The sequence below is a fragment of the Enhydra lutris genome, unplaced genomic scaffold (genome assembly GCF_002288905.1).
Source record: "Enhydra lutris kenyoni isolate GAN:26980312 unplaced genomic scaffold, ASM228890v2 scaffoldscaffold39, whole genome shotgun sequence".
Lineage (NCBI taxonomy): Eukaryota > Metazoa > Chordata > Mammalia > Carnivora > Mustelidae > Enhydra > Enhydra lutris.
This window is the reverse complement of record NW_019154123.1, coordinates 8,426,429-8,441,651: the sequence shown is the minus strand read 5'-3', so window position 1 is coordinate 8,441,651 and position 15,223 is coordinate 8,426,429. Positions and strand designations below refer to the sequence as shown.

At 36.6% G+C, this 15,223-nt stretch overlaps 1 pseudogene; it reads right to left on the bottom strand.

Annotated features, from left to right (window-relative positions):
• LOC111154958 overlaps positions 1-12,190 on the bottom strand; it is a 31,780-nt pseudogene extending 19,590 nt beyond the window's left edge.
• Positions 12,191-15,223: the final 3,033 nt, after the last annotated feature.

Sequence of the window (15,223 nt, the reverse complement as noted above, 5' to 3'; positions counted from 1 at the left end):
GGCAGAGGCTTAAGCCACTTAGCCACCCAGGTACCCTAGGAATATATTTTCATAACCAAGACACTATCTTGCCTCTCAAAAGTCTTTTTTTTTTTTTAAGTCTTGAGAGACAATATATTATAAAAGATTATTTAGGATGAAGAAATATACGTGAAGAATAAAAAAATAACAATTTTTTATGTGACTTTTTGAATGGGCTGATTATTGTCTTATGGGGTAGTGTATCTCGTGATTGTTTCAGATTGCTAATGTGGTTCTTTGGGTAGAAGAGAGTATTTGTGGAGTAAATATTCATGAACCATTTTGTTGTGTGTTCCTAGCATGAGGCAGATTCTTCTTCCAACTTTAAGATTATTCTGGGGACATCTCCATGAGGAACAAACAGAAGGGGACACTAGGAAGCCACATTCACTTCAATATGGCCATTGTCTAGGTCACGGTTCTCAAACCTTTCTCAAACTTACACCATCTGAAGCAGCTGAAGGGCCTATTAAAAATACATTTTTTCTGGGCCCCACCCCGAATTTTCTGACTGAGCAGGTCTGAATCAGAGTTTCCATCTGCATTTCCTACCAGTTTCTGGTTGATGCTGGTGATGCTGGTTCAGGGACCACACTTTATTTATTTATTTATTTATTTATTTATTGTTTTTAAGATTTTATTTATTCATTTAGAGAGTGAGAGAGAGAGAGTGAGAGAAAGCACAAGCAGGGAGAAGGAGGAGAAGCAGGTTCCCTGTTCGCTGAAGGCAGATGCTTAATGGATTGAGCCACCCAGGCACCCCAGGGACTACACTTTAAAAACCAAAGGTCTCAGCTGTTCTCAGGCCTTTTTTATGCTTACAGAAAGGTGTGAGTTGCCATATCAGTCTCCCCTCACAGGCTTCCTCGCTGCACTTTGATCCACTGAACTTAGCAACACAATGAACCATCTCTCAGCTCTCGCTTCATAACTACGGCACCAACCCACAGACTGGTCATCCAGCAAGGGCAGTGTCCCCGAGACCTGCATTTACTTGCCTTCCATCCAGTGAATAAGGCCCCAAAGATTCTGCTCTCCCATAACCCACAAAAGGAGCCCTGTAATAGCAGGCAGCCAAGGGAGGTGCTGTTTGTCCCTAGAGATGACACCAGCAGGAACTGATCAGGAGTTCCAACAGATGAATAAAGCAGACGAAAAGCATCTCCAGGGCTCTGAAAATTAAACTGTCAGTGAAACTAAACCCCACAAAAGTAAACCGGAATTCACCTACTCAACGTAACCTAAAAACAAATATCAACTAAAAAATATTTAAGTAAGATTGAGTCTCCTAATAATCAAAATATCCAACGTAAAATAGAAAATCATGTATTATACCAAAGACCAGGAAAACCACACATACAGAGAAAAACTACTAAGAAGAACGTGAATGAGAAGAGCAATTAATAGATGCTAATATTGAATTGAATGTTGGCCTTATCTAGTAAGACCTAAAGCAGCTGTCATAAAAACACAGGATGCAAGAGCAACACATAACGTCAATACATGTATGCATATATACTGAAACGAACATGTGAAAACCAAAGTTTAAAAATGCCACTAAGAATTTCTCCGCAACGTGGGGCGCTTGGGTGGCTCAGTAAGTTAAAGCCTCTGCCTTTGGCTCAGGTCATGATCCCAGGGTCCTGGGATGGAGCCCCACATCAGGCTCCTTGCTCAGTGGGGAGCCTGCTTCTCCCTCTCTATCTGCCTGCCTCTCTGCCTACTTGTGATCTCTGTCAAATAAATAAATAAAATCTTAAAGAAAAATTTCTCCACAAAGAATGAAATACTTAGGTATAAATCTAACAAACCATACACAGGATTTATATAATGAAAGCTATAAAATGCTGAAGAAAACAATCAAAAAGAATCTTAAATCTTTGAGAGACATACCATATTTTTTAAATTTAAATTTTAGTTAACATATAGTGTAATATTAGTTTCAGGACTAGAATTCAGTGATTTATCACTTATATACAATACCCAGTGTTCATCACGACAAGCGCCCTCTTGAATATCCATCACCCTTCAACACCCCCCACCCCCACCATCAACCCCTAGTTTGTTCTGTATCATTAAGAATCACTTATGGTTTGTTTCCCTCTTCCGTTTTTTCCCTCCCTTCCTATATGTTAATCTGTTTTCTTTCTTAAATTCCACATAAGAGTGAGATTGTATGATATTTGTTTCTCTAACCGACTTACTTCACTTAGCGTAATACACTCTAGCTCCATCCATGTCTTTGTGAATGGCAAGATTTCATTCTTTTTGATGGCTGAGTAATGTTCTATTATATATATACACCATATCCTCTTTATCCATTCATCAGTCCGTGGACATTTGTGCTCCCTCCATAGTTTGGCTATTGTTGATAATGCTGCTATGAACATCAGGGTACATGTATGTACCCTTTTGAATCTGTACTTTTATATCCTTTGGGTAAATGCCTGGTAGTATAAATCCTGGATTAGAGGGTAGCTCTATTTTTAATTTTTTAAGGATCCTTCAAACTGTTCTCCAGTTTGCATTCCCACCAACAGTACAAGAGGGTTCCCCTTTGTCTGCGTTTTTGCCAACACCTGTTGTTTTTCATGTTAACTTTAGCCATTCTGACAGGTGTGAGGTAGTATCCCATCATGGTTTTGATTTGTATTTCCCTGGTGATGAGTAATGGTGAGCATCTTTTCACGTGTCTGTTAGCCATCTGGATTTCTTCTTTGGACATTCTTTGAGGACCTTTAAATGTCTTCTGCCTGATTTCTTAACTGGATCATTTGTTAATTGAGTGTTGAGTTTGATAAGTTCCTTATAGTTCTTTGCATACTAATATTTTATCAGCTATGTTGCTTGCAAATATCTTCTCCCATTCTGTAGGTTGTTTTATAGTTTGGTTGATTATTTCCTTCACTGTGCAGAAGGTTTTGTCTTGATGAAGTCCTAATAGTTCGTTTTTGCTTTTGTTTCCTTTGCCTCCTGTGACACATGTAGTAAGAAGTTGCTGCAGCCAGCCAAGGTCAAAGAAGTTGCTGCCTGTGTTCTTCTCTAGGATTTTGATGGCTCCCTCTCTCACATATAGGTCTTTCATCCATTTTGAATTTATTTTTGTATATGGTGTAAGGAAATGGTCTAGTTTCATTCTTTTGCGTGTTGCTGTTCAGTTTCCCCAACACAATTTATTGAAGAGACTGTCTTTTTCCATTGGATATTCCTTCCTGCTTTGTTGAAGATTAGTTGACCATGTATTTGTGGGTCTGTTTGGTTCTCTATTCTTTTCCATTGATCTCTGTGTCTGTTTTTGTACCTGTCTTGATGACTACAGCATTGTAATATAGCTTGAAATTTGGAATTGTGCTGCCTCAAGGTTTGTTTTTCTTTTTCAGCATTTCTTTGGCCATTACAGGTCTTTTGTGGTTCCATACAAATTTAAGACTTTTTATTCTAACTCTGTGAGAAATGGTGGTGGTATTTTGTAGGGTTTGCATTAAATGTATAGATTGCTTTGAGGAGTATAGACATTTTAACAGTGTTTATTCTTCCAATCCATGAAAGGCTTTTCTATTTCCTTGTGTTCTTTTCAATTTCTTTCATTAGTTTTGAGAGTGCAGACCTTTACCAATTTAGTTAGGTTTATTCCTAGGTATCGTACCATTTTTGGTGCAATTGCAAATGGGATCAATTCCTTGATTTCTTTTTCTGCTACTTTGTTTTTGGTGTATAGAGATGCAACAGATTTGTGTGCATTGATTTTATATCCTGCAACTTTGCTGAATCTATAAATGAGTTCTAGCAATTTTTTGATGGAGTCTTGTGGGTTTTCTACATAGAGTATCATGTAGTCTGCAAATAGTGCAATCTGACTTTTTCCTTACTGATTTGGATGCCTTTTATTTCTTTTCGTTGTCTGATTGCTGAGGCTAAGACTTCCAGTACTAAATAATAATGGTGAGAGTGGACATCTTTGTCTTGTTCCTAACTGTATGGCAAAGTCTCTTAGTTTTTCCCCCTTGAAGATATCAATGTGGGTCTTTTGTGTATGGCCTTCATGATGTTGAGGTATGTTGTATCTATCCCTGTTTTGTTGAGGGTTTTATCAAGAATGGATTCTGTATTTTGTCAAATGCTTTTTCTGCATTTATTGAGAGGATCATCTGGTTCTTATCCTTTCTTTTACTAATGTGATGTATCATGTTGATTTATTGGTGACTATTGAACCAACCCCCCTGGAGGCCAGGATTAAGTCTCACTTGATGGTGGTGAATAATTCTTTTAATGTACTGTTCAATTTGATTTGCTAGGATTTTATTGACAATTTTTGCAACCATATTCATCAGGGATATTGACCTGTAATTCTCCTTTTTTGTGGGGGGTCTTTGGTTTTAGAATCAAGATAATGCTGGCTTCACAGAATGAGTTTGGAATTTGTCCTTCCATTTCTGTTTTTTGTAACAGTTTGAGAAGAATAGGTATTAATTCTTCTTTAAATGTTTGATAGAAATTTCCTGGGAAGTCATCTGGGCCTGGACATTTGTTTGTTGGGAGATTTTTGATTACTGGTTCAATTTCTTTGCTCGTTACAGGTCTTTTCAAATTTTCTATTTCTTCCTGTTTCAGTTTTGGTAGTTTATGTGTTTTTAGGATTTTTTCCCTTTCTTCCATATTGCCTAGTTTGTTGACATATAATTTTCCTAGTATTCTCTTTTTTTTAATAATTTTTTTAATAAACATATAATGTATTATTAGCCCCAGAGGTACAGGTCTGTGAATCACCAGGTTTACACACTTCACAGCACTCACCATAGTATTCTCTTTTAATTGTTTGTATTTCTGTGGTTTTGGTTGTGATCGCTCTATTATTCATGATTTTATCAATTTGGGTCCTTTCTCTCTCTGTCTCTCTGGGTTTTTTGTTTTGTTTTGTTTTTTGCTTTTTTGTTGTTGTTTTGGTAAGTCTGGCTAGGGGTTTATCCATTTTATTAATTCTTTTGAAGAACCAGCTGTTTGTTTTGTTGATCTGTTGTTTGTTTGTTTCTATATTGTTTATTTCTGCTCTAGTCTGTATTATTCCTCTTCTTCTGCTGGTGTTAGGCTTTATTTGCTCTTCCTTTTCTAGCTCCTATAGGCATAAGGGTAGATTGTGTGTTTGAGACTTCTTTCTTCTTGAGGTAGGCCTGTATTGCAATATGCTTCCCTCTTAGGATTGCCTTTGCTGCATCCTAAAGGTTTCGGACTATTGAGTTTTCATTTTCATTTGCTTGCATGTACTTTTAATTTCTTCTTTAATTTTCTGGTTAACCCATCCATTCTTCAGTAGGATGTTCTTTAGCCTCCTGTATTTGTGGTCTTTTCTAATTTTTTCATGTAGTTGACTTCCAGGTTCATAGCACTGTGTTCTGAAAATATGCATAATATGATATCAATCTGTTTGTACTAGTTGAGGGCTGATTTGTGATCTTTTCTGCAGAATGTTCCATGTGCACTCAAAAAGAATGTATATTCTACTGCTTTGGTGTTCTGAATGTATTTTTTAAGTTCATAAGGTCCAATGTGTCATTCATATTCATTGTTTCCTTCTGATTTTCTGCCTAGATGGTCTGTCCCTTGCTGTAAGTGGGATGTTAAAGTCCCCTACCATTATTGTAGCATTATCTATGAGTTTCTTTATGTTCATTATTAATTGATTTATATTTTTGGGTGCTCCCAAGTTGGAGACATAAATATTTACAATTGTTAGATCTTCTTATTGGATAGACCCCTTAATTATGATATAATGCCTTTCTTCATCTCTTGTTATAGTCTTTGTTTTATAAATCTAGTTCGTCTGATATAAGTATGGCTACTTTGGCTTTCTTTTGACATCCATTAGCATAGTAGATGGTTTTCTATCCCCTTACTTTCCACCTGCAGGTGTCTTTAAGTCTAAAATAAGTCTCTTGTAGGCAGCAAATAGGTGGATCTTGTTTTTTTATCCACTTTGATATGCTATGTCTTTTGAATGACACTTAGTCCATTTACATTCAGAATAATTATTGAAAGATATGAATTTAGTGTCATTGTGTTACCTGTAGGGTTGGTGTTTCTGGTGGTATTCTATTGTCCTTTCTAGTATTTGTTGTTTTTGGTCTTTTTCTCCCCCTACTCAAGATTTCTTGCAGGACTGGTTTAGTGGTCATGATCTCCTTTAGCTTTTATTTCTCTGGGAAACTCTTTATCGCTCCTTCAGTTTTGAATGACAGCCTTGCTGAATTCAGTACTCTTGGCTGCATATTTTTCCCATTTAGTACATTGAATATATCCTCCCTTGCTCTTCTGGCCTGCCAAGTTTCTGTGGACAGATCTATTGCAAACCTGATCTGTCTTCCCTTGTAGGATAAGTACTATTTTTTTTCTCCCTCCTACTTTCAGGATTCTTTCCTTGTCTGTGTATGATGTGAATTTGTGCTATGCCATGGTGATAGTCAACTTTTGTTGAATTTAATGGTGGTTCTCTGTACTTTTGGACTTTAATGTCTGTGTCCTTCCCAAGAATGGGCAATTTTCAGCTATAATTATCCTCAAATAAACCCTCTGCTTCTTTTCCTCTCTCTTCATCTTCTGGGACTCCTATGATACAAATGTTATTCTGTTTTAAAAAGTTGCTGAGTTCCCTAAGTCTCCCTTCATGAACCATTACCTTTGTTTCTCTCTTCTTTTCAGCTTCATTCTTTCTCATAATTTTATCTTCTGATAATGTTTAATTTTTTTTCATTTTTGCTTCATTTTTATGGTATTCATTTCGGTTTGTATCTCAGTTATAGCATTTTTAATTTTGGCCTGGTTAGATTTTAGTTCTTTTACCTCTGCAGTAAGGGATTTTTTTTTTTTTTTTTAGTGTCTTCTATGTTTTTTTTCAAGCCCAGCTAGTATTGTTACAAGTACTATTTTAAGTTCTAGTTCAGATATCTTACTTATATCTGTGTCAATTAAATTTCTGACTGTCATTTTTTCCTGTTCTTTTTTTTTGAACAGGTGAATTACTCTGTCTTGTCATTTTGGAGGTTAAAAATGGGAGCAAGATAAAATAAAAATTTATAAAAATTTTTTTAAAAATAAAATGATCCTAGATGTATTTTGGTCTGCTTGTTATGAGAAACTTGATAGAAAACAGGTAGAAAGAAAGAAAAGAAAAAGAAAAATTTGAAATTAAAAAAAAAATCTATAAAATTAAAAAATAAAAAAGCATGTTCTTCCTGTATCCAAAAAAGAAACAAAAACAAAAAAAGCTGTGCAGCACTCTATGATCAGTGGACTTGGTGTGGGCAAGAGGTTTGTGTTGGTCTTCTGGGGGAGGGGCCTGTTAACTCTGATTCATAGGTGAATTTGTCCTAGTAGAAATGCACCTGCAGGGCATGGGGTCAGAACTTAGTATAGCAGCTCCATTCTCCATTTGGTGGCTCACTGAAGTTAATTAACCTGGTGGATGCAGGGGGAAAATAGCTTCTTCTTCTCTTATCTCCAGAACAGAAAACATGTGCTACAGATGTGCAAACAATGACCCCTCATATGTCTCTGGTTTCCATTGAATACCACCTTTCACCCTGTGTCTAAGCTATGCACATGCCAAATGGCACAGCACTCCTATGTTTTATCTCGGAGGGGTGTGTTTCAAAACCTCACACTTCAGGGACCCCCAAAGTAAGTTCGTGCACTGATCTTCTGGGGGGAGGGTCTTAGTGCCCTGTGGCCAGTGCAGACTTGTCCCTGAAAACAGTTGTGCAACTCTGCAGCAGTTTGAAGTTTATGATAAATCACAACACACAGCCAGCCCCAGAGATTGCTACCCTTGGCCAGAATTTCTGTTCCTATTCCCATGAGTGGTGAGTGGGGCTGCTCAATTGTGCCCACAGGGTCCTTTGCTGATGGAGAGGCCCTCTGTATCACCTCTACCAAATGCACTCCAAGCAGGTGAACCGCTTCTCCCTGTTCAATCCTGGGGATCCTGCTTTCCCCATTGGAGTACTGCTTAGCTATCTACAACACTGGTGATGTTGTAGACCTCTGAAGCTTTAGAATCTGTGCTCCACTGTTTAGAAAAAACTGGTGGTATTGTACCTGTCTACTTTTTCCCCATCAATGGTTTTAGGACCAGTTTTCTTGTGTAGCCCCCTCTGCATGTTTTTACTCTTTCTGCACCCCCCCCGCCCCCACCATTCTCTCCCCTCCCTCTCATTCACTACTCTATCCATGGTCAGGGCTCCTTCTCCTGGGCAATGCCCATGGCTATTTTCTCCTATTAATCAACTCTCTACAGCTCCTACCTTCCACCTTTTGTTTTTCTGGTTTGTAGACATGAAGCTTTGTTCTCTAAGACTTCTGATTGATTTCTTTGGTTTTCAAAATGATTTGATATTTATCTAACTGTGTTTGAGGGAGGAGGCAAGCTTAGGGTCACCCCTACTCCTCTGTCATCTTATGTCTTCCAAGACATACCACGTTTTGAATTGCAAGACTCAATACAGTAAAGATATAATTTCTCCCTAAATTTATCTATAGGTTTGATAAAATTTCTGTCAAAGTTTCAGAAACCTTTTTTTTTTTTTTTGGTAGACATAGATAAATTTTTCTAGAGCTTATATGGAAAGGTAAAATCCATTAAATAACCAAAACAACTTTGAAAAAGTAGAAGGAATAATCCCCTCTCCTAATATTAAAGCTTATAATATAGCTATACTAATAACAGTGTTATACTGGAGGAGAGATAGATATATAGATCAGTAAAACAGAAAATATAGAAATAGATCTAAACAAATATGGCCACTTAATTTTTGATAAAGGTGTATAAGTCAATAAATAGTATTGAGCAACTGGACATTTATCAGTAAGAAAAATGAATGTCAACCTAGACCTTATCTCTTCTATAAAAATTAACTCAAAATGGATTATGAAATTAAATATAAAATTTAAGTACATGAAGAACATATGAGAAAATTTGGGGGACCCATGGCTAGGCAAAGTTCTTTGATTTGACACCCAAAACACTACCTAGAAAAGGAAAAAGTGCTAAATTGGAACTCATCTAAAAAAAATTTACTCTTTGAAAAACTCTATTGAAAGGATTTTAAAAACCCACAGACTGAGAGAAAATATTTGCAAATCATGTATCTGACACAGATCTTGTACCTAAAATATGTAAAGAACTTTCTAAACTCAACATTAGGAAAAATAATTCCTCCAATTAGAAAATGGGCAAAAAAAAAAAAATCAAGCACAGCCATTTCATTAATATACAGAAGGCAAATGAATACATGAAAAGATGTTCAACATCATTAGCTAATGGAAAAATGAAAATTAAAACTACAGAGAGTTATCATTGCATATCTATCAGAAGAGCTAAAATAAAAAATAGTGACAAATACAGGCCAGAATGTGGAGAAACTGGATCACTCAGACGTTGCTGGTTTGAGTGGAAAATGGACAGTTCCTTTTGAAACTAAAAATAAATTTACCATATGACTCAGCAGTGACATACTCAGGCATTTTTCCTAGAGAAATGAAGATATTTCATATAAGAATTTTTATGAATCTTCTTAGCAGCTTTATTTATAACTCTAAACTGGAAACTACCCAGATGTCCTTCATAGGGTGAATGGTTAAACACACTGCGGTACATTCATACCATGGAATACTACTTAGCAATAATTAAAAAAAAAAAAATGAACCATTTATACACTCAAAAGTTTGGATGGATCTCAAGGAAATTATGCTGAATGAAAAGAACATCAAAATGGTACCTAACTGCATAATTACATGGAAATAATATTTGTAAAGCAACAATCATAAATATGAAGAACAACTTGGTGGAGAAGGGGACTGTGTGTCTGTAAAGAATAATCTTGTGTTGGCATAGCTGGGTGTCTTGACTGTGGTGGTGATTATACAAAACTGCACGTGTTATAAAATTGTGTATGATTATATACACAAAAATACAAATGGGTACATGTATAATTGGTGACATCTGGACCTGCTGTTTGAGTTGTGTCAATGTCAGTTTTGACATTGTACTGTGGTTCTGTGAAATGTTGGCCTTGGGGGAGAAGCTAAGGGAAGGGTTTCCCTATATATTTCTCTGCAAATTCCTTTGCCTCTATAAGTACTTCAAAGTTCGTATTTTGTTAATGGTTGTGAGTAGAACTAATGTATGGTCATGAGTTTAATTCTGTCATCTTTGAACACAACTGTTGTTTTCACAGCTCTGGGTCCTTAAGCCCTTGTATACCAAAAAAATTTTTTTTTTTTTTTTTTTTTTTTTTTTTTTTTTTTTTTTTTTTGTATACCAAAAATTTAAGTTTTAGCTCAGGCTGAGGAAATGGTCAGAGACTTAAAGAAATTCTTTGCTGAATACCAATGTAATTAGTAAGTCTTACTCCCTTCCATTTATCATCAAGTCTAATTAACTGGAAAGGGGAAGGGAATGGGGATTGGTGAAAGAAAGGAGAAAAAGAAAATTCAGAAGTCAAGTAAAAATTAATACTAGGATGAATTTTTTTGAAATAAAGTACAAAAATCTTTCAATTTGGGACACTACTTTTTATCTTTGTGAGACCAAAATTTATGTTTGTGTGGCAGTTTTATTTTTAAATAAATTACATTTATTTGTTGCTTATACCAAAAATCTTTGGATTCTGTATAAATATGTAATAAAAGCCAGGGCCTTTAGCACAATAAATGAAAAATCTAAGAAAAACGAAAGAATCCGGGTAAAATAGATTTTAAAGACACAGGAGGTAGTAATAGCCCTATACTAAGCTCCTATAAGCTTTTCCATATTTTTTATTCCAGCATCTACCTCTTGAATCTTAATATACATTATTTTCTTCCTTCCCAATTGGGAAGGATTTAGACCAGAGGTCAAAAGGTCAAAAGGTTGGAGCACACAGCTCCAGCTCTGTCATATGTTAGGTATGTGACATTGATTCATTAGCCTGTTTCTTTATCAGTTTCATTTTGAGAGAAAGATGGCACAAGAAGCATTTGCAATGCTGTAAAAAAAAAAAAAAATCAGGGCACTATTAGTAATAGCTTCTCAGCTTCTAAGAAAGTGGCCACTTTGAAAGTACAAAAAAGAGAGAAGAACCAAAATGTTCAGATTAAGCCAAAGAACACTGTAGATAGAGATCTCTGGGAGCTCAAAGATAAATCTGTCTGTGGAACAAAATTCTATTTGTTCTCATGTAAGGAATAAGTGGCAAAAAAAAGAAAAAAATCTCATAGCCTGTGATATTACCTTTTCATGAAAGTTTTGTGAGTACTGGTAAGATAAAATATATGTAGAGAACTTACCACTGAAAATATATAAATATAATACAACTGAAAATATAGTCTTAAAAACAGGTTAAGAGGGGCGCCTGGGTGGCTCAGCGGGTTAAGCCTCTGCCTTCGGCTCAGGTCATGATCTCAGGGTCGTGGGATTGAGACCCGCATCAGGCTTTCTGCTCCACAAGCAAGGAGCCTGCTTCTCCGTCTCTCTCTGCCTGCCTCTCTGCCTACTTGTGATCTCTCTCTGTCAAATAAATAAAATCTTTAAAAAACAAAAAACATGTTAAGAACAGGAAGATCATTAAGAAAAGGAGAATATGAAATAATTGTTATATTGTTACGTTTTGTTGCATTTTTTTATGCATTATATGGTTTGAAACTATGTATCAGTTAATCCTTATGTATAGATTTTCTGTAAGTTCGACATCGGTGACCTTTAGTATTATAGCTCATTGCTTTTCTTGATTTTGAACTTTGTGCCTTGATAATTCTCTTTTGAGTAGTTTCTAACTGCTGTGGGTAAGAAGCTATAATGTTTATAAGCACTTTGAGCTTACTGTTCTTAACAAAAGATGACAATTACATGAATTGTTCTTTCATACCCTGAAGTGGCAAATACTAAACTAGACCTTAATAAAAGATAAACAGTGAACTCTAAAAAATATTCTACAGCAATGAGCATTTTCAGGGCAAGGACAGGAGATGATTTTGTGAGTCCAAGATTCCAGACGTAGCTACCCTGTGCTGCTGCTCTGGCGAGAAACAAAAGAATCACCAGTTTCACAGACTGGCCTGTGCTAGGATGTAGGTGGCTTATGGCCTGACAGGGCCAAGACCCAGGACTGGGCCAATGGTGCAGGATGGCTGACGCCGTCATCATCTCAGAGAACCCCGAGAGTAATTTACTGAAATAGGCCATTTAGAGAAATGGAGCCAGGATAGGCCATTTCCCAGAAATGGATATCACGGCCTTTCTCTGTGTGGCTTTGCACATGAATAGCCTGAAAAGTTAGAGGATGATGAAGGGAGAGCCTGAAAAAGCCAAAAGGTCGTAGAAATTGAAAGACATGATGGGGAAAAGATTTGAGAATCTTAGGTTTAACAGTGGGAGCGGGGAGCATCAGAGTAATTCTAAGGCTTGCAGCATGTAACGTGTGGAATCTTCTGTCTTTATTGGCAAAGGATTCTGAAAAATTTTAATAACATGCAATTAGGTTATTGGATATCATTTTGCTCTACAGGAAATTATTTAGATTTGAGATGGTCACATTATTCTAGTACCAGGATCCTGGGTTTAACTATAACCCCACCTTTGGGTCCCGAGATCTGGTATGTGTTTGCTGACTTCTTCCCTTATGCCAGGCCCTTCTTCATAACCGTTTTATAAGCCCGAGGAAAAGAGAAGATGAAAGATGTTTCATTTGCATAAAACTTTTACTTTCCCAGCTGATATGAGAGACTGTCATTGGAAAGCCTATCCAGAGATCCAGAGATCTCATGGAGATTTCTCTGGAGAAGGAAGGATTTACTGTGACCTTATCATACCTTCACAGGGCTAGTCCTAATCTTGTTGGATCTGCTCTCTCTGCCTGGAGTAACATTGCCTTCATCTTTTTGTTCAAATTCTCCTTATCTTTAGGTGTCTACCTTAATCATCTCTTTTTCCCTATAAAGCTAACTTCAATTTTTCCTCCTTTCTCCACTCAGGCAATTAGTTGTATTTTCTGGTATCCTTTTAATTATTAGTGCCTTTATATTGTATTTTATGATACATGATTGTTTCCCACTAGGCTGAAAAATCATTTCTGGCATCGAAATTAGAGTTAAATCCTGATTTGGACACTTACCTGGATAATATAAGACAAGTCACTTACAAACCTTTCTGTGCCTCTGTATCTTCAAGTATAATGTGGGAATAATAAAAATAGTAATAATAATAAGAATAAATACCGCATATGATTATTGACAGAAAAATGTGCACTTAATACAATTAAACTCCCCAAATGCCTGATATGTAGTAAATATTCAGTGAATGTCAGATATGGCTATTTTTACTATTTTCTTTGAGGACTTCCAGATTTTCACATGATAGGTTCTAATAATGTTTGCTTATCACTGAGCAACATTGATTTTCTCATGGTAAGCAAAGGCAGTAGATTGATGCATATTCGGCGAGACATAAGAACAGTGTGGTCCTCTTATTGGTCATGTGTGGCTGCCATGAATCTGACGATGGATCGAGGGTCAGAGTTAGAGAACAATGTCAAATATGAGGCTTTCATCAGAGTTTAAAACGAGCAACAGCACTGGCACATGAATCCAAATGGGACGTAGACCAAATATGGGGCAGAGGATGACATCCAGAAGGTAAAAAGAAAGTGTGAATTGAAGCCTCATTAGATTATCTCGGCTGAAGAGGTCAGATTGTGCACTGAGATAAAGAACGGGATGAAATTTGGGCTGAAAATCTAGGAATAGGACCACAGCTGGCTGAAATGCAGAACGTGGTTTGAATCTTCAAGCTTGGCAGTGCTCACTGGCCTTCTACCCTGGTTTTAAGCAGCCTCCCTGGTGTGAGCAGATAAGGAATGGCAGGTGTAAGCTGCTTCCTGGGGTGAGAGAGGTTTTTTTCAGTTGCCAGTGCCTGCAGGGAAGATTCTTCTCACCAGGGAACTAACAACTGATATTAAGTGCCCAAAGCTAATGAAAGATTCCTAAGAGCAGAAACACACTGTGCTAAAATGCTTAGTCAAGGATTAAGCTCAATCATTCTGGCTAAACCCATCTTTAAAGAAAGGGTGCTTATCGGAATTTGTTCAGTCATGCCTCCGTTTTCATGATTTTTTTTTTTTCTCAAGGCAGTTTCTTTCAAAGGCCAATCTATAGTCAATTTATTTACTCAAGTTCTTATTCTTTATGCCCCTCATATTTTCTACACTTTTATGCAGTCGGGGTTACCTTACTATAAAACTATACTGGTCATTGCCTAGTGTAAATAGGTGACATTTTCTCCCCTTATCTCCTCAACTCATATTATACAAACTTTCCACACTCTCCTCTCAATTTCTTCTTCCACAGTCTATGCTGCTTGAGTGGGCCATATGAACCACCTACCTGTCCAAAGTCACTCAATCCGATAAATCAGATTCTCTCTCCTAGGGTTTTGTAATTGGAATTCAGAGACTCTAATTGCTTCCTGTGGATCCCTTGGATTGGGATGCTAGTTAGGCCGCTGTAAATCTTTTCTGCCATGTGTAGAGAGAAGTAAATAAAACTGCTATATTAGGACTTTTGGTTGCAAAATAGAAATCCAAAACAGTTTAAGCTAAAGAGGACACATAATGTTTCACTGAGCAATCTAGAATTATCTAGTGACATGGATGACTATATCAGGGTGTTTATACATAGTTATGAAGAACTTTTCATCTTTCAGTTTTGTTTTGTTTTTTTCCCCTATGTTTGTCTTATTCTCTGTCAGGAAAGATGGCCCCAATAGCTATTGTGTCCATGATTTGATCTCAGAAAGAGTGAGAACCCCCATATCTAATAACCCAAATTTAAAAAAAAAAGATCTGAACATGTCACCAAAGAAGATACATAGATTACAAATGAACATATACAAAGATGCTCAATATAATTAGTTATCTATCATTCATCAGTATGGCTAAAATTGAAAGGACAGACCATGCCAAATATTGGAGAATATGTGGAATAACAGAAAAATGTGACACTTTGAAAAGTTTAACAAACTTTTAAAATTTTTTTTATTTATTTTTAATTTTTTTTTAAAGATTTTATTTATTTATTTGAAACAGAGAGAGAGAGAGATCACAAGTATGCAGAGAGGCAGGCATAGAGAGAGAGAAGAAAGCAGGCTCCCCGCTGAGCAGAGAGCCCGATGCGGGCCTCC